This window comes from Antechinus flavipes, chromosome 6 (genome assembly GCF_016432865.1).
Source record: "Antechinus flavipes isolate AdamAnt ecotype Samford, QLD, Australia chromosome 6, AdamAnt_v2, whole genome shotgun sequence".
Classification (NCBI taxonomy): domain Eukaryota; kingdom Metazoa; phylum Chordata; class Mammalia; order Dasyuromorphia; family Dasyuridae; genus Antechinus; species Antechinus flavipes.
The window spans coordinates 73,263,295-73,288,799 of NC_067403.1; the positions used below are offsets into that span (position 1 = coordinate 73,263,295).

Here is a 25,505-nt window from a genome sequence, read left to right on the forward strand (position 1 = left end):
AAGCTATAACATGGCAAAGCAAAAAATCTTGAAGTTTTGGACTATGACCTTCTCCCCATTCCCTTAAGTAGGCAGAATCTAAATATAGCACTAAGTCCATATGCAAGAAATAGGATTAAAAATGCACAAATGACAAAAAATAACCTGAACCATTAAAAAGTTACTAGGGTTACAGGGAAGTTCAAGATAGAAGACAATGAGAGACTGTGATATGAAAACAATGACAATATAACTCTCAAAGAAAAATACAAATTGAACATAATCCCAACAAGATTTCCTAAAAAAGATAAAAGAGATAAAAAAGAACAGCAGAAAATATTTTTTAAATAAGAGTAGTAAAAGAAATTAGAACAATGCAAGAAAATTATGAAAAAAGAATTTATAGCTTTGTAAAAGAGACATAAAAATATTGAAGAAAATAACTTCTTAAAATAGATTTGGTTAAGTGGAAAAGTAGGTACTAAACCTTATTGAAGAAATTGATTCCTTAAGAATTAGAATTGGTCAGGTAGAAGCCAATGACTGACTCCATGAAACTTTTAGGAAATAATAAAAAAGCCAAAATAATGAAAAAATAGAAGAAAAGCCAAAATATATTATCAGAAAACTAATTGGGAAAATAGAACAAGAGGAGATTTAAAAATTATTAGAACACTTGAAAGCCATGATAAAATAAAAACCTTAGGAACAGAAATTACAAAGGGAAACTGCTCAGATATCTTAGAACTAGAGGGCAAAATATAAATTGAAAAAAAAGACATTGGTGGCTTTCGGAAAGAGATTCCAAAAATGAAAACTCACAGGAGTATTACAGAGCTCCCAAGTCAAGGAGAAAATACTGAAAGTAGCCAGAAGGGAATCATTTGGATACTGGAGTCACAGGAAGGATCACACAAGATTTAGCAGTTACAATGATAAAGGAGTAGAAGGCTTGGAATGTAATATTTCAAAAGAAAAGGGAGTTAGGATTATAATCAAAAACAACTCACTAAGAAAGACTGAGTATAATCCTTTAGTGTATGTAGGGGATAAAGAAGTAATGAAATATAGGATTTTCAAGCATTGCTATGAGAAGACTAAAGATGAATAGAAAATTTCATATTCAAACAGAAGATTGAGAGGCATTAAAAGGTAAGCATGAATGAGAAATCATGAAGGATTTTTTTTTCTCTAAAATAGAAAAATTATACATGTAAGTTCAAAGAACTTCATTAGGGCATCATTAGAACACCATTAGGCATCATTTATTCATTAAAATATCATTAGGACACAGAGAAGGTGTCTACTTAAACATAAGGCATAGTATTACCTCAAAAGAAAAAAAAATGAAGGGTGACAAAAGGGATATATTGGAAGAAGAGGGAAGGGAGAGAACAAATGTGGGAATTATCTCAAAAGAGACACTCAAAGAAAAGGTAAAAAAATTATTGGAGGAGGGGGAATAGTGAGCAATATTTGGATCTCATTCTCATCTGCACTAGTTCAAAGAAGAAAGGATGTGTATATGCCTGTGTACATGTGTATGAATGTAAGTGTAATCTCCAGTTAGGTATAGAATACTTCTTACCCCACAGGGAAAGGAACTAAGAGAAAAAGGAAGTATATAAGAGGGAGGACAGATTAAGGGAGAAGTGATAAGAAGGAATACATTCTGATAGACATGTTTCCCTTAACTTCTCTTTGATCATATGTCTTCACTCTTCCCTGATTCATTATTTCTTAAATACGATAATATTCAATTGCATTTACCTAGCATAACTTGCTTAATTATTCCCTAATTAATGGTCACATGCTTTGCTTCCAGTTCTTTGTTATTGAGAAAAAGAACCACTAGAAATATTTAGAAACTTGTTTTTGTTTTTAATCTTCTTCAGATATATTCTTAGCATTGGTATTTATAGGTCAGAAATGGCCATTTTGTTAACATTTTTAGACTAATTCCAAATTGCTTTCCTGAATAGTTATATCAATTCATAACTCCAGCACATGGGTATTAGTGTTATGTCTTTTTGTAGTTCCTCCAACATTATTTCTATCTTTTTTCATCTTTGCAAATTTGATGGCCCTAAGGAGAAACCTCAGAATTATTTTGATATACACTTTAAAAACCATCAGGGAGTTAGGCAACTATGTGGCCCAGTACATAGTGTTGGATTTGGGAGTAAAGAAAACGTGACTTCACATGCTGCTTCAGAGGTTTTTTATTATGTGATATGGCACAAGTCAATTAACCACACCTTGCCTCAGTTTCCTCACCTATAAAATGGGGATAATAAATACAAATTACCTTACAAAGTTGTTTGGAAGATCTTGTGAGAAAACACGTTGCAGATTTTGCAAACATTATTGTCCTACATAAACAATAGTTGTTATTATTATTGTTGTTAATAGTAGTAGTGGCAATAGTAGCAGTAGCAGTAACAGTAGCAGTAGTAGTTGTAGTGGTTGTAGTAGGACTTCAAATTCTTTTCAAAACTATTTGTTTATAATCTTTGACTATTTACTGGTAAATCACTCTTAGTCTTATATATTTGTACAAGTTTCCTATATGTCTTGGATACCAGAGCCTTAATAAAGATATCTTTTGCAGATTCCCAATTTAAAATTTCCAAGAGTAATAACTGCATTGATTTTGTTTAGACAAAATATTTTTCATTTTATTCATAAAATTGAAATTATTCAATGTGTATATGTGTGTATGTTGGTCTCTATCCCTTGCTTCATTAAGAACTCTTTCCCCTAATCACAGCTATCAAGAGTTTCTATCACATTTCTCTATTTTTTTTTAAAGTAATAATTTTAACATTCAGATCATGCATCTGTTTTGAATTTATTATGGTACATAGTATAATATGTTGGTCTAAACCTAATTTCTGCCAAACTGCTGGAAATTTTACTTTGAAACAAACTTTTTGGAGGGCCCCCAACAGCACACAATCAGTAAAAGAAGTAATTTTTAGAGTTGTTACAAATTGCATAGGCATTAGTAATCGTGAGCTATATGGGTAACAAAACTGTCAAAGAGATAACTCTAGAGCCTAAAAGAGACACTTAGCACTTTTGCTAAAGTGAAGAATTGATCAATACACCAGGTCAGTAGAGAGTAGATCAATAACCATTTGACTTTGCTACATGTTTGAAGGTGGTCTCGTTTTGGCTGAACACTAAACATTTAGCCCTACTCTAGTTCAACTTTCATTCACTTCCAGTAGCAGAAAGTCCCAAGGGTCTGACTTGATTTCTGCTCCAAAGCATCCCTAAAAGGTCAGATTCTTTCGTAGATTTTTCTGAGGGTTAAAAATCACAAGAGTTTAGAGATGGTAGCACTCTCTTGCTCACCACCACCAAAGCAGCAATAAGGCAATTGATGTAGATTGGCTGAGAATATAGTCCAAATGAGAGGACTTATTGAGAACATTGATTCTGTTGGGTCCAGCTGGAATTAAACTTGCCTGTGATACACTCATATTTATGGGGTTGAATCAAAAGAATAGTGACCAATTTGGGGTAGGTCCCCAGTGAACCTGATGAAATTATAGAGCATGAGTTTAATAATCATTTAATAATTGGCTTCCTGACTACTCTTTCTCCTCACAGCTTCTCTCTGAATCCATCTCTATTTACCTCTTTTTCTTTTTTTTTTTTTACCTCTTTTTCTTTTACTGTCTTTGTTCCCTTTCTTTTTCTTTATCTCCCCTTTTTCCTCTATCCTTATCTCTGTCTCTGTATCTCTTTTTTTCCTCTCTCTCTCTCCAAACCTTTCTTTCCCTTATTTAACCCACAAGACCCTGTTCTTCACTTTCCCCCTTTAGCTTTCTTCTAGAGTATAGTAAGGATTGTGTCTGGACTTTTCTCCATTTCCCCATCAGGAGGAGTAATAATTAGTTATGTTAGAAGCATATGATAGTGATAGGAAGGCTTGTAGATTGCCAGAGATAGTTCAAACATATTTTTCCTGAATCCCAACCTTCTATATAAAAGAGGAAAGAGTTTGCATTTCTCAGGTATCATTAGACTTAGCTAGCTAGTAGAGAATCTGAGAAGCCCTAGAATGTTTGGGCTGTCCAAAAGATAATGTCTCATCCTGAAATCTGAGGCTATTGCCTCTCAATTTGGACATGGATAGCATATTTTATGAAAGATCCTCTGAAATCCTACTTGGTTAGATTTGAACTCATGTCTTCCTGATTCCAGACAATGTACTATATTTGCTGTGCCTCCTACCTGCCATATATATACACATGCACATCTATTCCCCTCATCTATTTATTTTATCTATCTATCTCTCTATCTATCTATCATCCATCTATCTGACTACCAAGAAGGGAACTTAGTTCCATCCAAGTCACAATCAGAAATAGCCTGGCAAGTGAAGGGAAGGATAGTGGAGCAAGGAGAAGAAGCTAAGAGATCTTCCACCCTTAAACAATTGGGGGAAAAGAACTTCAAGGAAACTATGAATTGTTCCTTTTGCCATATTATGTGCTCTCAGTTTGAGTACACTTTCCCCTAGAATCTATATATACTTGAAAGGCTGTACCCATATTTTTAAGGGGTTGCATCTTATGTCAACTGATTTTTTTCATAGAATTTTAGTAAATTACATGTCTATTAGCAAATTAAGTCTGACTAATTGATATCTTATGGAAAACATCTTCATGAGTTAAAATCTGTTACTAGTTACTAGTTAGGTGACTCTGGGCAAGTCGCTTGTTTCAATTTCCACATCTGTACAAAGCTGTAAAAAGAACAAAAATCACTCTAGTATCTTTGCCAAGAAAACCTTAAATGGAGTCATGGAGGTTAGACACAAATGAAATGACTCAATATCAGCAGTAATCTATGGAAGAAGCACACTGTCGAGAGTCCATGAGCTACATTACTTTAAATTCACTCCATAGTCCTTCATATTCCTCTACATTTCCAAGGAAAGAACTAGTGGTCAACCCATCAAATACCCAGTCTACCAGTAAAAACTGGGTTTGAGACAATAGCTACAAAGTTTTTCCCACAATTTATTCATAATGCTAATTAGTCATTGAACTAGGTCTACCAAATTCCTTTCCCAAAACATGCATTTCTGATGAGTTTTAGATCTTTCTTCCAACTTAAAGATCTTCTTTTAACTTTTTTGTTTGTAGCTGTTAAAACCTTTAAACTTAACCATAACCTGCATCCTGTTGTTACCTAGCAACACTGAGATGCAAGGGTTGCTATCATTATCATTGCAGTTAAATTAGATACATGGACACATTATCCAAAAACCTATATGGTATTGGCAAAATGGTCCCAGAAGAAATATAAAATAATAAGCTAATTTCCCCATTCAGGATGAATAAGAAGAATAATCTCCATGGGTAAAATTCCAATGGCAGCATTCTCTATAGGTAAAGCCAAATCATCAGAAGAAATAATGATACCATTACATGTTTGTTCAAGTCTCCACTGCCTCACATGGGCATGTAGTCATGATGTGATTAATAATGCTACAGTATTTGTAACCATCTGCTTAAAAATGCTTAAAGATATGAATCTGTGTTTATGCCTGGGGGATTCAGAAATCAATGAGTAGAAGTAAAATATATAATGATATTTAAAAGATATTATAAACAAGATAACAAATACCACATTTGATAATATTCTACTATATCTACCAGTAAGGTCTTCCAAGAAAACAACTTATTAAATAAAAATTGAAACAAAAACTGAAATAATCTCAATGCAAGAAAATAGGGACTGGTCACATTAAATACTAGTTTGAAAGACCACAATGTAACAAAATTAAAATCAGCTTCTCTCTAAAAAAGCTAAACAATATGATAAAAAAAAAAACTTGAAAAGAAGCCAAAAGAACAAGAGATTTTTACTAATTTAGAATATTTGGAATTAGCAGACATTTAGAAACTAACTTTAAGATCTCAGGCAGACAATGCTATTTACTAAGTATTCCTAGGTGCAAAGCATTTTTGTATGCTGTGAGGAGACAGGAAGGTAAATTCAGAACAGGGTCATTGTACCCACCTCCATCCTGCAATCAAGCGACATTCTAATTACAAAGATTTACATAACTTAGTGTAACATATATATGAGGATCCAAAATTAAAACAAGAAAAACAGCAAGATAAGGAAATTGAGCCAAATATGTGAGAGATTTAGATAGGAATGAAGAGTTTGGGCCATTATATTTCAAATTATAATAAAAAATAAAAAAAAACCTTTAAAAAAGCAAAAATGAAAAGAACTGATGTGCTTTCCCCCTCACAATTATAGAGATTAAAGACAGATTTGTTACCAGCAATGACAGAAAATATTGTAAGAAAAAAATAGATTAGTCAAGTTGAGGAAAATCAGAATTAATTAAGCACTTCATATATTCAAGATGCTATCCAAATGCTGAGAATACAAATACAAGTAGAAAGAACAAAAGTCTCTGTCCAAAAAGAGTTTTCTTTCTAATGGGGAAAGACAGCACATAAACCTGAAAAGCTGAGAAGCAGTAAGGGGAGAGGTAGGAAGAAAGGGAGATACCCATACAGGGGAGTATGACATGCAAATGAATTGGAGTTAAGTAAGGGAGAACTGGCCACTTACCTAACTTTCCCCTCCCTAGCCAACTGGGTCCAGTGGCAAGATATAGAACAAGATTGGAAATGGCCAGAATGCAATAGGAGACAATGACTTTTTAAAGCTAAAGTCTTCACAAGTCTCAGTTTGACTAAGGCTGCACCCATTCATTGATTAAAGCTAGGAAGTAATTGAGGCAAAGAATCTCCTCTTTCACTTAGTTCAAAAAAAAGTCTAAATAAATAAATGAATCTGAGAGGGGAAGATCCTCAGGGTTCCTGGTCAAAGAGAGAAAAGAAAACACGACTAAACTGGGCAAAAAAAGGTATCATGAGTTTCTATTGTCACAGAGAATCTACAATCCCATTCTTTGGGCTGACACTTTGCCAATTTCAACAACTAATATAGTAAATACTATTTCATTGCCATTGAAAGGTAAAACCTTTCACTATTTAATATGGAAATTAATTACATTTACTTGGATGATTGGAGGATGACAGAATTTGCATTATAATGGATGGTGACTCAAACCCCACCCCCTCCAAAAGCAAAAAAAGCACTAAACTTGGACATGACAATCAAGAAGAATTTGATTTTTCCAATTCTTGGCAATCTCTTGTCTTTCCTCAAATTACTTCTGAAGGAGTTTCAAATTTGATGGGAAAAAAAGGACAAATGGAAGTACAGAATAATTCAATTTTGCTCACTATTCATTCTGATTAAATAAGAAGGCTGAGACAGGGGGGATGTTTGAGTATCATTCTGATTTTGCCATCCTGGGTGACCAGAAGGATGGTGTGATACTTGACAGAAATAAAAACATTGAGAAGAGGAATGGGCTTTAACAGGAAAGATAATAACTTCCATGAACTGGGACCTCTATTAATCTACATGACATCTATTGCAAAGAACCTGAACTTGCTTTTTGCAATTTGTTTTCTTGTCACTGAAATGCATAGGTAGAATATATTTGCATTTGTAAAACAGAGTTTTAATGGCTCACTAAGGATTCTTCCTAGTTTCTGAGCAGAAAAGTGTTGGGGTTCTCACTTGTGATATGTAAGGAATCTCAAAAACTCTCAACTGTTGCTCTTTTTTGCAGTAACTTTCAGATTGAATGATGAGATGGAGATAGCTGTGCTGCTGAAGATCAAACAATCTAACTTTGTAAAAATTCTCAGTGGAGATAGCTAGACTTGCAATTCATTAAACACTTTTTCTTCACCCTCCCACATCAGTGTCATGTTCCCTAGTTCCATTGGCAGACAGAAAGAAGAGCCAAATATTTTCAAGAGATTTTGTCTTTTCCCCAATGTTTATTTCAGCCTTCCATTTTCTCCTTGTCAGACTTTGCCTTTTCTTGGTGATACCAGTGGAAAAAAAGTTGAAAATGGAAAATGGAAAGGTAAAAATTCCTCATGCAGCTACTTTCTTTTTTTCTTTCTTTCTTTTTTTTAATTTTAAAACACATGTATAGTTTTCAACATTCATCCTTGCAAAATCTTGTGTTCTAGATTTTTTTTCTCCCTCCCTTCCCTTCACCCTCTCTTCTAAGTGGCAAGTATATGTTAAACATGTACAATTCTTCTATGTAATATTTTTAAAATTATCACATGTAGCTACTTTCAAGGACACTAGCCCTGGGAAATTTATATTGTTTTTTAAAGCAGTTCTGCTTTCTGTCCCTCCTTATGCCAGTAAAAGTGTTAAAATAAACACAACCCAAAGAAGATGATTGGACAATGAGTAGTTGAATGACTTAGATTTCCCTCTCTTCTTTCCATATCCCCTCCCCCTCAAATCTTGAAAATGGAATAGACTTGGGGATTGTCCTGAGTTCATCTGATAAAGGGATTAGAAGCAACTAGGAGATAATATAGTTCAATTGATGTTCTGGAGTGATCATTGATTAATTTTGGTGGCCCTTTTCATCTCCTCTGACAGGATTACACTATCTTACATCCATAGTAAAACTGTAGTTTTGGACTTCCAAGTTTTACCAAGGCTTTTTCTATATTTTTTTGAGCAAAGGAACCAGTGATTTCATGAGATCATAGAATTTAGCCTTAGAAGAAAACAGAGGCCCAGGGGAATATGATTAGTAAAAGTTTGAGGCTGGGATTAAAACTCAGGTTCCTGACTGCAAGGTCAGTGCTCTATCCATTATACCATGATGTCTCTCAGTTTCTTTGGTCTAAGAAGATCCTGGTGAGGAAACTCTCCAACTGGTGCAAAACTGGCAACTGCTTTAGGCAATTTAAAATTTTTAGCTACCTGAGTCATTGAGTGGTCCAATTTCTTGTGTAACATCACATAGCCAAATGTGACTGAGCTCAAACTTAAACTCACATCACCCAGATCAAAGGTTGACTTTGTAGGATCCCTCATTTGTTTTTGTTATTGTTGTTCAATCATTTCAGTCATGTACAATTTTTGTGACCCCATTTGGAGTTTTCTTGGCAAAGATATGGGAGGGTTTGACATTTCTTTCTCCAGCTCATTTTAAAGATAAAGAAACTGAGGCAAACAGAATTAAATGACTTGTCCAGGGTCATGCAACCAATAAATGTCAAAGGCAGGAGATGAACTTGAAAGATGAGTCTTTGTGACCCCAAGCCAAGCACTTTATCCACTGAGCCACCTAAATGCTCCAGATTCTATCATACTGCCTTTCAAAATGAGAAATTTTTATTATAAATAATAATTTAAATTGATAAACATCATTTTGAATAATAATAATAATTCTATTAAGAAATAATTGTCCAGACTCATAATCAGCAATTTAAAAAAAATGGGTTTAAATAAATTCTCCAAAACAAATAACATAAAATGGATTCTTAATTTTGTTTTGTTGGGAAAAGGACAGAGTTACAGATTCCAGAACACTGTTGGAGAGAGGCAGTTAGTAAAAAGTATAGTGAAACAGAGCATGACAAGGGTGACTTATCTTCCAGGGCCAAAGTAGGGGCAATAGTGAAAGACTTTTATTAATTTCTTATTTTAGCTACTTAATCTTGATAACTAGGTATTAAATTTCTAGCTGCTAAAGGACCACCAATTCCATCAGCACTTTTAAAATTTCAGTTCCCTTGGGGGGAAAAAAATCCCTTTTGCCTTAGCTTAATTATGGTTCTTAGTTATCATACTCATTTGATTTTTAAGGGTTTTTTTTTTTTTTCAATAAATTCTTTTTGGCCAGATAGCCATTTAATTGTTAGGGGGTAAAAGAGGTTTTTTTTTTTTTTTTTTTTTCTTTTTCAATACTCTCCTCTAAAGATAAATCTCTGTTTTCTTATTCCCATAGGAACTTTCTATGGTGGGGTTCTTTTTATTTTGTTTGCTCATTTTAAAAAATAAGAATTTGTTAGTGTAATCTCCTCTAGTGGGGGGAGGGGGGAAAGAAGAGGGATGGTACCTCTAGCTTCACTTCAGTTTTCCCCTTTGACCTGGAATGCCAAACCAAAAGCTCCCATCTCCTACAAGTGCCTGCAGCCAGCAGTGTCCCTACTCTACTGCTTCAGCACTCACCAGATACCCTGTTTCTTTCTCACCCAGAGCCCTATCTCAGCAGCATAGTTGTCCTAGTGATCCTTATCAGAAAAGGTTACCTCAGTCTTTCACTATCTAGGAAGTGAACGTTTCTTTGGCAGGGGCTAAAACTACCTCCTAATCCAGGTACCTCCAGGGCTCCCCACTTGCTGTTTCAATGGAGCTAGTTTTACAATTCACAGGGGCCAAGCCTCCATCCTAGGGTCTTTCTTGATTCACTTGTCTCAGGAGGACCCTTATTCTGCTGCAACTCTTAGTTGTTTTTCACCAGTCTATGTTTGCCTGAGGCACAATTTTATTTTGTTTGTGAAGGTATTCTGGAGAGATTGAGATTTCCTGACCTATTCCATCATCTTCTCAGAATCCTTTCTTCTTTTCCAGTTCTTTCTTCTATTGCTCTCATTTCACTTATTAGTTTTCAATTTTTTTTTTAAGTTCTTAAATCATATTCTCTAAGGAATTCTAATAGATCTTGTAGAAAAACTTTTTTGTGGTTTTGCTTTTAGGTATATTTGAGTTATTTTCATCTTTTTGATGGATATCCTTTGTATCAAAACCCTCCTTTACTATTGTTGTTGCTTGCTTATTCACTTTTTTGGTGCTTTGGTCTTGTTCCTCCCCTTGTATTAATAGTTAGCCTGAAATAAGGTACATTCAAAGGACAACAAGTGGCCAAAGTGAGGTCCATCTTAATTCTTGCCTAACTGTACAAGTAAAGCAACAAGGACAGAACTCTGAGTCGGAAAAGAGCCTTTGGGGTTTTATCTCCTGCCTTGAGCTATGTTATTTACATTGAAAGTCTCCTTTGTTGCTATTGCCTTTATTGAACCTATTCCTTTCTGTTTTTAGATGAACGTGCTTGGAGATGGCTACAACCTCCTACATCTTGAAAGGTCAGGAGAACAAGTCACCAAAAATCTGGAAATGGAGTCCATGCTAGAATTCCCTGGAATCCAGATGGTGTCCTGAGTAACTTGCCCAGCATAATCCAGCAGTAGCAGAGACATAGACTCATCTACTTATTATCAGTCATGAAATCTTTGAAGGGAGACGTAATGGAGTGAATGCTATGTAGAAGTGGGGTTAAATGTGAGCCCAGTCTCTCCAGGGAATGAATCATGCTCTAAAGTTTTGGGCTAGAAATGTTTATAATTTTTATTCTTGCTCTATGTTTGCATTAATATCACCATGTAAAAATTAGGTTAAATAGAACTAAAGTATTATTGACCAATAGCTAAGTAGGGAGACTTCCAGGAGTCAATGTATTTAAGAAAAGACATTTTTAATCTTGGGGGACTAATACCGGAACCCTGAGGGGAAGATGCATCCAGCCTTGCCCTGTGACTAGCAACATTATTACATATGTAAGCTCTTTGAGGGCAGAGTTGTTTCTTTGTTATAGTCATTTTTATCCTTATATAAATGAATTAATGAATGAAAAAAACAAACATTTATTAAGTGTTTTGTCATATTGCCTATAGGCTAAGCACTCTATTTGATTCTGAAACACAAAACCAAAAGTGAATCTAATAATTTAAATTCTAAGTGAAGGAGATACCTATAAGATAGTGGTGACTCAGGAGAAGTATTTGGTTTGAAAAGTTTCAAGGATGCTGAGTGGAGATAACTGGTGATAGACTGATACAGTAACAATGGCAGGATTGATTTGAGTGTGCTTCTCTCACCAGAAGGGTCTCATACGTAGATCTGAGAGCCAAGTGGTTGGTGAGAAGGTGACCAGAGTTGAAGTTCAGCATTGTTGGATTCTGCCTACATGTAATGGTTCACTTTAGGCTAGGAACAGGGGAAGCAGGGCTCCGAGGTGACATGTTCCGAGGCAAAGATCTCTGATAGGAATATGATTAAATGGCTTTTTTTCCTGACTCCAAACCCAGTATTCTCTTATTCCAAAGTCTTGGATATTTCCAACCTTTTCTTTCACCAAAGCAGAGAGATAATAACATTGTCATTAATGAATTTGAGTTTTAACTCTTTTCTTTTCCCCAAACCTGAGTTACTAATGAATAGTCAAACAGTCAAGGCATAACAAGCTGGTGGGAGAGCAGAGCAAACCAAAGAGCCTAGGGCATCTACAAAGTGAATGATCAGGCCCTGTATAATCAAGAGCTGCCTATAACATATTTATTGACTAAAGGATCAAAACCTTTTATCATTAACGAAGATTCAAAGAGATTCTGTGAAATAAGACCTGGCAAAGCAAATTTGAGGAAGTTCTTTTCCAAGGTTAATGCAACACAGCTCTGTTTTGCTATCTAACTTGATTTCTGGTGACAAAAACTATCCAGATCATACTCTCAGGGTTATGTGGTACGGTTCCACGTTATCTCCCAAATGCAAGGATAAAATGCCACTTGTCCACAAAGACAAGCAACAGTGATAGAATTAAGTGCTCCACTCAGCTCCCTGAGGACCCTTCCTTCACGTTACTTCTCTGACTGCAAGATGAAGCTCAAATTAATTTAAAGCCTATAAATAAAGAAGATAGTACCCATTCAATTCAGTTCAATTAAACATGTATTTATGAAGTACTTATTATGAGCCAGGTACTGTAGTAGGTGCTGGGAATACAAAGGCAAAAGTGAAGAGAGTAAAACAAACAACAACAAAAAAACTTCTCTAACAAAGCTTATATTGCAATGGTTGGAAATTATTTTTTATTTTTTAAAAGCATGCAACAGTTTAAATAATGGCTAAATTGAAGTTTTCCATGAAAAGTTTACTCTTTGGCAACTTTAATGTACCCACCTATTCTCTAAATATAAAGTATGGGATGCCCATTGTTACTTATGATTTCTTCTTTACTTAGCTAGTTAATGTCAAAAAGACTGACCAAGACTTTTGTAGCAGCAGAACTCTGGATATGGACTGAGAGCATTTGGGTTTGAAACTTTACTCTTTACTAGAGGCAGCTGGTACTGATGTAGTTGGAGTAGCAAGTCTGGAGTCAGGAAGAACTGAGTTCAAATCTGCTCTCTGGTACTTCCTAATTATCTCATTTGATCCTCACAACAACCCTGGGAGATAGGTATTATTATTATCCCCATTTTACAGATGAAGAAACTGAGGCAGACAGGATTAAGTGACTTGCCCAGGTTCACATCGCTAGTGTCTGAGGCCAGATTTGAACTCAGGTTCTTTCTCTAGGTCTGGCACTCTGTGAACTATGGCACCAGCTAACTACCCTTATTTCACAAACAGGGAAAATGAGACCGGGAGAAAGGAAGTAATTTGTTTAAAGTTTCTTTTCCTATGAAACCAGTAAAATACACTTATTCTGTTTTATAATTAGGTAGATCAGAGCCACAAGTAGCTAATTTGGCACACAGAAAATATGTCACAAAAACATGTCTGGGTAAATGCCACAACATAGACCTTTAAATCAAAATTTTAAGACAAATTCATTTGTAGTAGGAGAGAAATCAGTATACTACTATATGGAAGAAAGATAAAAACTCCTAGACTCTTGGAGAACTTTGTTGGGGAGGCTGCCATGGTGCCTGAGGAAAGATCAGAGGAAGTCTTATCCAGATTGGAGATCACCTTAAATACAGTCACTAAAGGAAAGAAGTCTATTTTCTAATCGCATTCTATTTTAACCAATTATGTTTATTTTAGAAAAGAATCCTAGGTAACTAAATATTTATTTATTTTCATTTTTACTGCTATCTTCTTTTTATATCATCTTCATCTCCAAATATATTCTTCTACTCTCCCTGTTATAAAAGGGTTATAAAAAGTTATAAAAAGAAAGAAGAATCTCTTTATAAATAAGAATGTTACAAAAATAAAGAAGAAAAAAGGGCATTTCAGGAAAACTAACACGTAAACTGAGTTTTATAGTATGTGCAATTTTCCACCTCTTTTGTCCCTTACCTCTGCAAAGATAAATTAATTATTCTTGCTAAATAGGCATTAAATTTCCGTGTCTTTATGGAAGGATCATGTCAACAGCAGTCTTCAAATTTTGGTGCCCTAGGACAAAATCCCGATTGCCCTATGCTAGTGATAGCTCAACTTTAGGATAAAGTCAATATTCAACACAAGAATGGAATATTATAAAGAACTTAAGCAAAAAATATTGATTTTCGCAACTCCCTTAAAGTTTCCATCATTTCAAACCATTTACTTTTAACAAATGCTTTGTTCTATTGTTCTTGCCCATTTAATGCTCATTTTGACTTATACTCATGTCTATTATATTATAACATTGTGTCTGTTCTTTGTCATTCATAAAGAAAATGCAAAGATGCAAACGAAGGCCATTTGAACATTCCCAAGAAATGGCCTGGATAGAAGCTACTTTTATTAATTGTTACTGATTAGCCAAAAGGCAAATATTTAATTAAACCTGGAGAGATAATAAAACAGCATATGAATTATCCATTTAAGAGCACATAGGTCTGTATATTTCATTAAGCTTTGTTTAACCAGTTATCATATATCTTAAATCCAGGCTGTGCATTTGAGTAGGTTGAGAGTGGAGAGGGAGAAAGAGAGAGAGAGAAAAAATAACTCCCTAAAGGGAGTAGTAATTTTTGATTTTCTTTTAACTCCCAAAGTCAATTATTTCTTTTTGCCTTTTGATAAGTATTTTCTAAGCTGCTCATTTATATTTCTTTCCCCATTAGAGAGATGCTAAACATACCACATGCTAACATTTGATCTCATGTCTTTGAGAAATTTGGGTTAAAAAAGAAACTGGTGACCAGGTCAGAATGATCTCAGAGACACTTAAAATAGAAAAGCAATTATCTGAGAGTAAGTCAAATTTGTTTGTGCTCCTGTCTTTTATTTTTCTAGGATGAGTTTTTTATACAAGGGAGGAGAGGGAGAGGTGGTCTTGTTATTTGAACAATAGATTTGCTGAGGTTAAGTTTGGATTTACATTCTGGCTTTTGCAGAGGATTAGTCAGGGCAGCTGAACGGATGTTCAAAGGGGAGGGCAAATAGAAAGTACATACATACATAGGTACACACACATAGACACACACACCATATACATATATGTGAATATATATGTATGTATACATATATATGTATATAGTATATATGTGTGATAGGTAGCTGTGTATCTACTTATAGATAAGTATCCAGTTATCTATCTCTCTGTCTGTCTACCTATCTATAAATTTCTGATTATTAACAGAAGCAGTTCAAATCTTCATATCTATTATGCATCTCCTTGACTATTAAATAAAAGGGACCCTCTTCAGGGATCTCACTAAGATAAAGCTACATTGCTGGCACTTCTCACACCCCTGGCTGAGGTCAAACTCTCTCTACGCAAACCAAAGGGCACCTGTGCCCATCATTCTCTGCTAATGGAAAAAGCATTGATCTTCCTGTCTAAGATGCCACTACAGGGATACTCCACAGACAGGTATTTTAAAAAAATATTCACATGGAACAAAATAGACCAGCTCATGCCTTTATGCAATTAGTTCCTTGGCACAGCCCCAGTTTTTCAATCTACTCGACAGACTAGTCAGAGAAATGGGGTTCTATAGCATAGAGACAAGCAGAGTAAAATTAAACCTTTAAAAGACAGGATCTAGAGAAAGTAAAATGAGATTCTCAACGAGATAATAAAGTCAAGTATGAAAAGTATATCTGGCAGATTCAAGCCACTTCAGAAAGAGCAAAGATACAGAGGATGAGTTGGTAAAGTTGGAGATTTCAGGGAATAGAGAAAAAAATCTGACCCACCATAAACATCTCTCTTATCCATCCCAGGTTCTCTACTTTTATTGGCAAGATTTTAATTTCAGCCTTCATTCCCTCTTGCCTAGACTATTGCAGTACTCATTATGATCTCTTCCTTTTAAAAATCTACACAGCTACCAAATTAATACTCCTAAAGCAAAGGTATAATTATATCACTTTCCTGCTCTAGAAAGTTATACAATTAAATAGGAACTCTTCTTTTTGGTATTTAAAGCCCTTCACAATTTTACTCAAGCCTCCCTACCCAGGTTTATATCACATTATTTCCCATCACATAACCGACCTTCTCCATAAATTACTCTCTACTTGCTTTAGGTTTTATTTCACATTCCATTTTCCATGCTTATGCATTACCTGGGATGCTCTCCTTCCCTCACCCCTATTTCATAGAATTTCTTGCTCCTTTCAAGGTTCAACTGATATGTCATCAATCCCATGACAGTTTTCTTCATCTCCCTGGTTGTTAGTGCTTTCCCTAGCACTCTGAAATTATTTTGTATTTACTTTGTATTTTTTTGTATTTACCTAATTAAGTCTTGTCATGCCTAATTAAGTCCTGTACCATTACATCACCACAGCACACTGAGCATGTGCTAACTATAAGCACTTTGCTATTGATATGTAAATGCCTCTTTACTGTAAGTTGAACACAGATGGTCATGCTCCCCTTGAATTCTCAGGAAGGGTGAGACATCCCAAGGGGAGATGGGGAGCTGAGTCAGGCATTGTCAGCAGGTTACCTCTGGGCTAAAGGGTCTTATACCTTACCCAGAGTTCTCCCACTGTCTGTGGCTCTCTATAATTATAATAAATATATAAGGTCCTCCAGAATAAATAAATATTGATAGAGCATTTATTAAGCACTTACAATGTTCCAAGAATCATGCTAAGCAAAAGGGATTCAAATAAAAATAAGTAGGATAGTACCTACCCTAAAAATATTGAATTCCAATGGGGGAAGGCCACACACACAGAAATTCTACAATGAATGAATGAACATACAATTTATTGAGTAATATATAAATGTTTGTGGGCATCTAGATAGATCTATTGCTGGGTCTGAAGTGAAGAAGAAACATCTTTGTGAGTTCAAATTCAGCCTCAGACACTAGTTGTATGATCTTGGGCAAGTCATTTATTATGGTTTACCTTAGTTTCCTCAACTGAAAAATGCTCTGGAGAAGAAAATGGCCAACAATTGCATCATCTCTGCCAAGAAAGCCCCTCAAAAGGATCATGAAGAGTCACACAGAAGGGGAAAAGGACTGACTGAATAAATATTTACTCAAATAAAAAAGGCTAGAATATGTGTATTCTCTCTGTCATTTTGATCCAGGCCACTGATAAGTTCTGGATTGCAAGCCAATGTTAATATGGTTTGGGCTTTAATAATGAGGTAAACAAAGTTGCCTAGGTATTGCCATATAGGGAAAGCTAACCCTACACCATCTTTGATGATCTGTTCCTGAGTTAGTCACATAACATTAAGCTTTGGAATTGGTTATTGCTTTATGTCACTGGTTCTAGTCTACATTCATGCGTTCAGTGCTGCAATCTTTCCTGATCTCCATCATATTGTTTGTCATCAGAGAACCTGGATTCAAATTCTCCACTCAATTATTATATACTGATATGACCTTTAGCAACCTTTTCAATTTCCTCATTGGGTTAGATAATTTCTAAGATATTTTCCAGCTAAAAAATCTGCAGTCCTATGAAATTCAACTCATTAAACATTTATTTAGAACTTACTATTTGCAAATACTGTCCGAAGTTCTACTAGTGCAAAAACAAAAAGGGAAATCGTCCTCCCTGTCTTGTTTTTAGTGGGTGTTGGAGTGCTGTGGTTGTAAAGGGAAGAGAGAAGATACAATAACTATTTTAGTAAATAAGTAAATAAGATTATTGAGCAGGGAAAGAATAATAACTCAAGGGTTAAGTGAAGATATTACCTAGGAAATGACACCTGAACTAAGATAAAAAAGCAGAGAAGAAAAATTCAATTCATTGCAAAAAAAAAAATAAGCATCCATTTTGTACAAGTAATTCTGCTAGATACTGGAAATAAAAGGGCATAAAAACCAGTCATTTACCTTAAGGGGCTTACATTTTCTTAAAGGAATAATACTACTCCAGATAATTACACAAAATTTGCAACAGCAATTAATCTGGGTTGGGGGAAGCAGCTCCAACAACTGGAGGAAATCTGGAAAGGTATCCTATAGAAAGTGGTACTTTACCTAATATTTGAAGGAAGCTGAGGGTTTAAAAAAGTAGAGGTGAGAGGGGAGGGATTGCATTCCAGATATTGAAATGCATGATTCATATGTGTAAAGTCATGGAGATGGGAGAAGATATGTTAAATGCCAGGCTGCAAATTTGTATTTTATTTGATAGGTAACAAGCAATGAAACTCAGATACTAGATATCAATTGATACATGAGGAAATCCAAAGGGAACTCAGTGGAAGGTATGTCTCCCTTTGGAATACATACATATGTACACACACACGCACACATCCACAACATACACATATGTGTATTCACACATACACACACATATATGGATATATAGATAGCTACATATAGGTATATATATACTCACACACATTCATGGGTATATATAATGAGATAGACATTGATTGATAGACTTACAGCTATTCAGATGCTTCTACTGGGGACATTTTAAAGGATAAAGAGAACCACCGGGTAGAGAGAATTATGAGAAATGGAATGTATCTTGAAGAGCGATTGAGCATCCACTTTAATTTGGAGGAAAAGAGCTGAAACTGACTTTAACCCCATTGATCTCATGGAAAACAAATAATGATCCTACCCCAAATCAGTTATCATTCAGAAGCAAGACAACTAAAGACCCGATCATGGCAAGTGTTTCTGAAGTCAAATGTAGGTTACTTTCATTTTTGTACAGAGTTATTTAGACTGAAAATTGAAACCAGCAACTGTGAAGCAGATCACATTCATACATAATTGAAGCACCCATGGGTAAAATACACAGGCACAATAGATGACATCTGATAAAGGAGTAAAAAAAAAAAAAAAAAAAACAAACCACGAGCAAGAAAGAGAAATAAGGAGAAAGAGAAGAATAAGAAGAAGTTTAAAACCAGATACAAGACCCCAGGGACTCGAGAGAAGAATATTCAACACAGGCAAAAATAATCTAAAATAAAAATATCCAAATTACTAGACAATAGAAATAAAAAGACAAATACATGGAGGAAACATGAAGATTGAGTGGAAATACTCAGAATATAAAACATGTATCAGATGAGGCACTAGTTTGTAAATCTACTGAGCTCAGACTATTATTTTATTTAGGACCTTCTGTATTGAAGTAGAATCCCCAGCTGCCTCCACGGCTTAGCTCAAGCACCACCTCCTATAGGAGGCTTTTCTTGAGCCCTCCAGGTGTTAGCATTCTCTCTATATATTATTTTATGTTTACTTATCTGTGTACTTGTATCTATTGTACCTTCCCCCCAAAAAAAGTAGAATATAATCCCCACGAGAGCAAGTTTACTTTTTTCTTTCTATCTTCAAATCCTAGAATAGTTCCTGTTACATAGCAGGTGATTTTAAAATGCTTGTTGAACTCAGTTAAAGCAATAAGACTATTCTTGCATATAATTAGTCCTATAGAGAATTAAATTATAACTTGTGTCTTTACAAAGCACTGTATAAATGGACTATTATTATTAGTTATTATTATTATCTTCTCATCCTTTTTTCAATAGGAATCAGAACCAATTAATAAACATTTATTGGCCACCTACTATGTGCTAGGTATTGTGCTAAGTGCTGGAATAAGATACCCTGAAATTATTCTTATATATTTAATTCATTAGTGACATTGTACAGATGGATATATTTCTGTTTTATGTAAAAGAATGAATGTTTTAGAATATAACCTATCCTCTGTTAGCTCCAGAAAGCATTCTTGGAATAATTTCAGTACCAAGCAGGACAATAAGGATGTTGTCCACCTTCCTCTGTTGTCCACCTTCCTCTGTTTAGTCTCAATATTTTAAAAAGTTTTTATTTCATCTACTTAAAGATTATAAGTATTTGGCATAATTAATGATATGTATTAAAATGATATATATAAATAAAATATAAAATAAAAAATGATATATATATAAATTCTAAATTTTATAGATCAATATTATATCCAACTAATTATGAGCAACAGTTGATAATGATTTAGTTTGAGGATGAGTTATCAATTGAGCATATATATATATATATATATATATATATACATATATATAGCATTTTAAGGTCTAGATTTGTAGTATGCCATATGTATAGTATGTATGAGGTACCACTTTACACCTATCAGATTGGCTAAGATGACAGGAAAAGATAATGATAAATATTGGAGGGGATGTCGCAAAATAATGCACTGATACATTGTTGGTAGAGTTGTGAATTGACCCAAACATTCTGGAGAGCAATTTGGAACTATGTCCAAAGGGATATGAAACTGCAAATGCTTTGATCCAGCAGTGCCACTATTGGGTCTGTTTCCCAAAGAAATCACAAAAAAGGAAGAAAGACCCACATGTGTAAAAAGAAAAATGTACCAAAAAATTTCTAACAGCTTGTTTTGTGGTGGCAAGAAACTAGAAAGTGAGTAATGTCCATCAATTAGGGAATGGGGGGATATGTTATGGTACATGAAAGTAATGGACTATTATTGTTCTATAAAAAATAATGAGCAGACTGATTTTAGAAGAGACTGGAAAGATTTAGATGAACCCATGCTGAGTGAAGCAAGTTGAACTAGGAAAACATTGTCCATAGCAACAGCAGGATTGTGTAATGATCAACTATAATAGATTTGGTTCTTTTCAGTGGTTCAGTGATCCAAGGCAATGCCAGTAAACTTTGGAAGGAAAATATCATCTAATCCAGAGAGAGAACTATGGAGAATGAATGTAGATCAACATGTTTATATTTTCTCCACTGGTTTTTGTGTGTGTGTATGGTTTTTTACTTTTTGATCTGATTTTTCTCTCCCAATATCATTCATGTGGAAATATGTAAAAAATGAATGTATGTGTATTACCAAAGAATTTGTTTTTATAAGTAATTGGGGAAAATAAAAATAATAAATTTTAAAATTAAATTAGAATTGTATTATGTGGCATTCTAGTCTGTTGGTGTATAAAAGATGGTGAGAATCTGATAAATAATGCTAGACACCTAATCATACCTCGCTCAATGTTTGGTAAATGTTAGGCTTTTTCAGCCAGAAGTGATGTGTTTCAAAGTTTAGGTTCTACCATCCACTTGAAAATTTTGCTTTGAGATTCTTGAGGACAATGTCCTCCTCAGTAAAATGAGATGATTGATCTCTCATATTCCTTCCATTTTTACATTTTGAATCCCATTATTTGAAGATACACTATACTCATGATTCCTTTCTAAAAACTGAGGAATAAAAGAGAATATACAAGATAATTTCTGTCTTCAGGATGCTGAAATCCAGTTTTATAGTCACATGGCTAGGATACCCACAGATCCATGAAGTCAGCTCAGTTACGAAGGGACCTTGGTGGCTGTGCCCAAAACCACATTAGCATGTCAACACTAAATACAAAGCACTACAATAAAGAGAGCAAAATTTAGGAATGACATTGTTTTGGACAAATGTTCAAATCCTTGGTATTGCCTATATTAGATTTCTAATCACATTCACATTTCCCAGAGAGCTTTTACGAATGAAATTAGGAAAGAAGAAAACAAGTAGATATTAGAAGAGGGTTTTTTTTTGTTTGTTTGTTTTAACCATCCTAAAGTATGATAAAAACAAACAAAAACGTTGGATCTAAAATTGGAGGATCCAGATTCAAATTCTGCCTTTATTATTTAATACCTATAATGCTTAAATTCTCTAATCCTTGGTTTTTTCATCTATAAAGTAAGAAAATTGGCTTCTTTTTGGATCCTTTCTTTCTTGAGGGCACCAGATACATGTTCTCTGTGTATCTTTGTCTCTCTCTCTGAATCCCATTCTCTGTGTGTCTGTCTCTCTGTCTTTCTCTGTCTTTCTGTCTCTTCTCTATCTATCTTTCTCTCTCTGAATTTCTATGTCCCTTCTCTGTTTCTCCATGTGTCTGTGTCTGTCTCAGTCCCTGTCTCTCTATCTTTCTGTGTCTCTTTGTCTGCCTGTTTCTGTTTCTCTCTGTTTCTGTCTTTCTTTTTGACTCTGTCTGTCTCTCCATTGCTATCTCTTTCTCTCATTTACATTCTCAGTTTCATCCTGGATTCCTCATTCTCCTCCCCTTTCTCTCTTCTTCAACTGTACTGTGTTGCTTCTACTTCCATAGCAGCTACATATATTTTTATGCCTATTCTGTCTACTCATACATCTCCCCCATCTTAGGCTCTCATCACATCTTCTTTTTTAAACTATATTTATTCCTATTTTAGCATTAATTAAAAATGTTAGGTTCCAAATTCTTTCTCTTTCCCACCCATTGAGAAGGCAAGCAATATGATACCTGTTAATCATATGAAGTCATGTAAAATGTATTTCCATATTAACCATGTTGCAAAAAAAACAGCAGGAAAAATAAAACAAAAAATATTCTTTGATATGTACCCTCCTCACCTCTTCTGTGGACTCTGCATTAACCTCTTCGTTGGTCTCTCTTCCTTAGGTCTATTCCCTCTCCAGTCCATCTACAATGCTGCTACTAAAGTGATTTTCTCAAACTATCAGATCATTCTCATTCATTGACTCTCAGTAGCTTCCTATTGCCTCACAATACTTCTCTGTTTGGTGTTTAAAGACCTTCAGAATCTGATCTCCAACTTCCTCACCAGCCCCTGTTCATAATCTCTCCAGTACAGATAAAATGGCATTCTTCTTATTACTCACAAACAAAACTATATTTCTGCTCTCTGTGTCTTTTATATTAACTATTCTCCACAATTGAGATCTGATCTCATGACTTTAAATTGCTTGTTTCCTACTGGATTCAACTCAAGAGCCACCTTCCACATGAAGCCTTTCCTGATCTTGCTTGTCTCCTAGTGACTTTCTTCCTCTAGTTCCCTTGCATTTATCTTTTATGTATATGTATATGTATGGGTGTATATATATTTGTATACTCATATGTAAGTACATGGTGTATTTCTCATTAGAATGTAAGCTTCTTGAGGAAAACTACTTCATTTTTGCCTATATATGTCTAGTACCTAGGACAGTGCCCTAATGCACAGCAGGCCCTTAATATATGCTTATTTTGTTATTAATACTAGATGGTGTCTAAATTCTAACTTTGTGAACCAAGACCCTCAAGGAAAACAGAATCATTATTTTGGAACTGTATGATACATAATTAAAGTGAAATGAGGAAAGCTTAATCCAGTGAAAAAAATTTAAATTTGGAATGAGAGGATTTAGGTTTAGATTCCCCCAATATTACTTAGTTCAGGATCAGAAACCTCTTTTCTTATTTTTAAAACAGGAATAATTTAAAATTGCAACCAGCTGCTGGAAATCAAATGAAAATCAAAAATGTGGTAAAGCATAAGAACCCCAAATTTGGAATCAAGGGATTGAGTCAGTGATAATTCTACCACTTAATAGCTGTGTGATTAAGGGTAATAAGTCAACAAGAATTTGCCAAGGACCTGAAATGTCCCTGATCCTATGCTAGATGCCGGGATGCAAATACAAAAAATGAAACAATTCCTTTTCTCAGGACACTTGGTCTCTTTATCCGATTGGACCTGTCTTCCCTCCTCTATAAAAAAAGAGTTAAGTTAGATACTTTTGAGGTCTTTTTCAAATTTAAAGACAAGATCCTAGGACAGAAACAATCTATGGTTTTGTTCACATGGGGAATTCCCTCTATCAATGCAAATACCAAAGTAGCCTCTGGTAAATAGCTTGAAGCACATAGAATTTAAGCGACTTTATGAGAGTCCCAGAATTATTGTCAAAGGTGGGATTTGAATTTGAATCCTCTGACTCCAGATATTCTTTCTATTGGCCTATAATTTCAGTTGATTTGATATTTATATCAACCCTGAGAGATATGTATTAAACATTATTAACCCCATTTTGAACTTGTCTTTCTGACTGCTCTATCAGCTTTCTATCTACTGCTGCTCTAAATATATTTCTAAATATAACTATTCATATTTATTATATTTGTTGCCAAAGATCAACCACTGATGTATATTTTGATAGGTTTACTTTTCAACAGAATCTAAAACTAGAGAGCCCTACTATTCAATAGAGCCTCAATATCCAATGGATACCCATTGTTCAATAGGAATTAATTCTAGATAACCCTAATGTCTAAGCTGACCATCAGAACCAAGCTCTGGACAGCTCCAGAGTTATGAACAGTTTCATAATACAACAGAAAATGTTGGACAGACCCATTGTCTAACAGGAATTAGTTGTGGATAACTTCAATGTCCAAAAGAATTTATCTCTGGACAATCCCATTGTCCAATTGAAATTAACTGGACAATTTCCTTATCCAGCAGATCCCAGATCTAGACAGCTCCATTATCCAACAGAACTAAGCCCATGGTCCAGTGGAAACTAACTGGACATTTCCATTGTCCAACACCCGTAGAGTCCGTAGAATTTGACCCTGGACAGGCTAGGTGCCCAATGGAACCTACTTACACAATCTAAGTGTTCAATCTAGTCTAATGCAGTTTGCATATGCCCTATGCATAACAAATAATGTGTTATTCTTGGTACTTATTTAGAAGCAGGCTGGTCTCCCTCATTAACCTATATTTGCAATTCCTGGGTAAGGGAGCAAGTCCTGGGCCATTGGTTAAACAGGCCATTTGGCTTTTGCTCTGTTAATCCAACTGTTCCAATTAGTTTGCTGCTTTCTTGAGGATGTATAATTTAACTCGCATTTACGAGCAGAATGTTTATTTCCATAATTGTAACAAGCACTTAAATTAATTACATTATAACCTCTTGATTCTATGGGCCAACTGTTGAGTCTTTTGTTAATATTTTAAAGTCGCAATCTTTTTTTTTTTTTAATTTGTGAGTTCCCCTCCCCCTTTTCTCCTCCCTTCTTTGCCCTCCTCCCCCCCACTTTGATGTGTTGTTCTCATCCTTGTTTGGGATTCTCTGTGGAATATTCCTGGAATAATCTTGCAGTTTTCTTTTATGACTGAAACTTTGCATTTTAACAGTTGTCTGGAGATAGTTTCTTCCTTGTGAAATATCAGTTTTAATAACAGGAAAAGAAAAATGCCATAAATCTGCACTAAGCACATAAAGCTCAAATCTCTGAGAGACTGATTAACATGGAGGCTCTGCACAGGTTCCCCAGTAATTAGAGGCTGTGCTCGCATGGAGCCGTGGCTGCTCCGGCCTTGATGCCAGCTCCCAGGGCAGACGGCAATTATTACAGCCGCCAGTTCAGTCCCTCCCTCCCCGCTGCCAGCTATTGGAGAGGTTTGCAGATGAAGCTCTCTTAATTTCACACCAAACTTACCGTCTTCTTGAAGCAACAGCCTGGGTGATCAGGCTCATTCTTCTTGTTTTGGGTGGGTATCTGCCAGCAGCTACCAGATGGGTACCCACCCCATAAATAAGGATCCAAAATGCCCACTTCTCAGGTCAGG

At 35.1% G+C, this 25,505-nt stretch overlaps 1 protein-coding gene across 1 annotated transcript in view; it reads right to left on the reverse strand.

Annotated features, from left to right (window-relative positions):
• TTC29 (tetratricopeptide repeat domain 29) overlaps positions 1–22,582 on the reverse strand; it is a 271,305-nt gene extending 248,723 nt beyond the window's left edge. Inside the window, exon 1 of the mRNA XM_051964925.1 lies at positions 22,498–22,582. The gene's annotated coding sequence lies outside the window, so the exon portion shown is untranslated. The remainder of the gene's footprint in view (positions 1–22,497) is intronic.
• Positions 22,583–25,505: the final 2,923 nt, after the last annotated feature.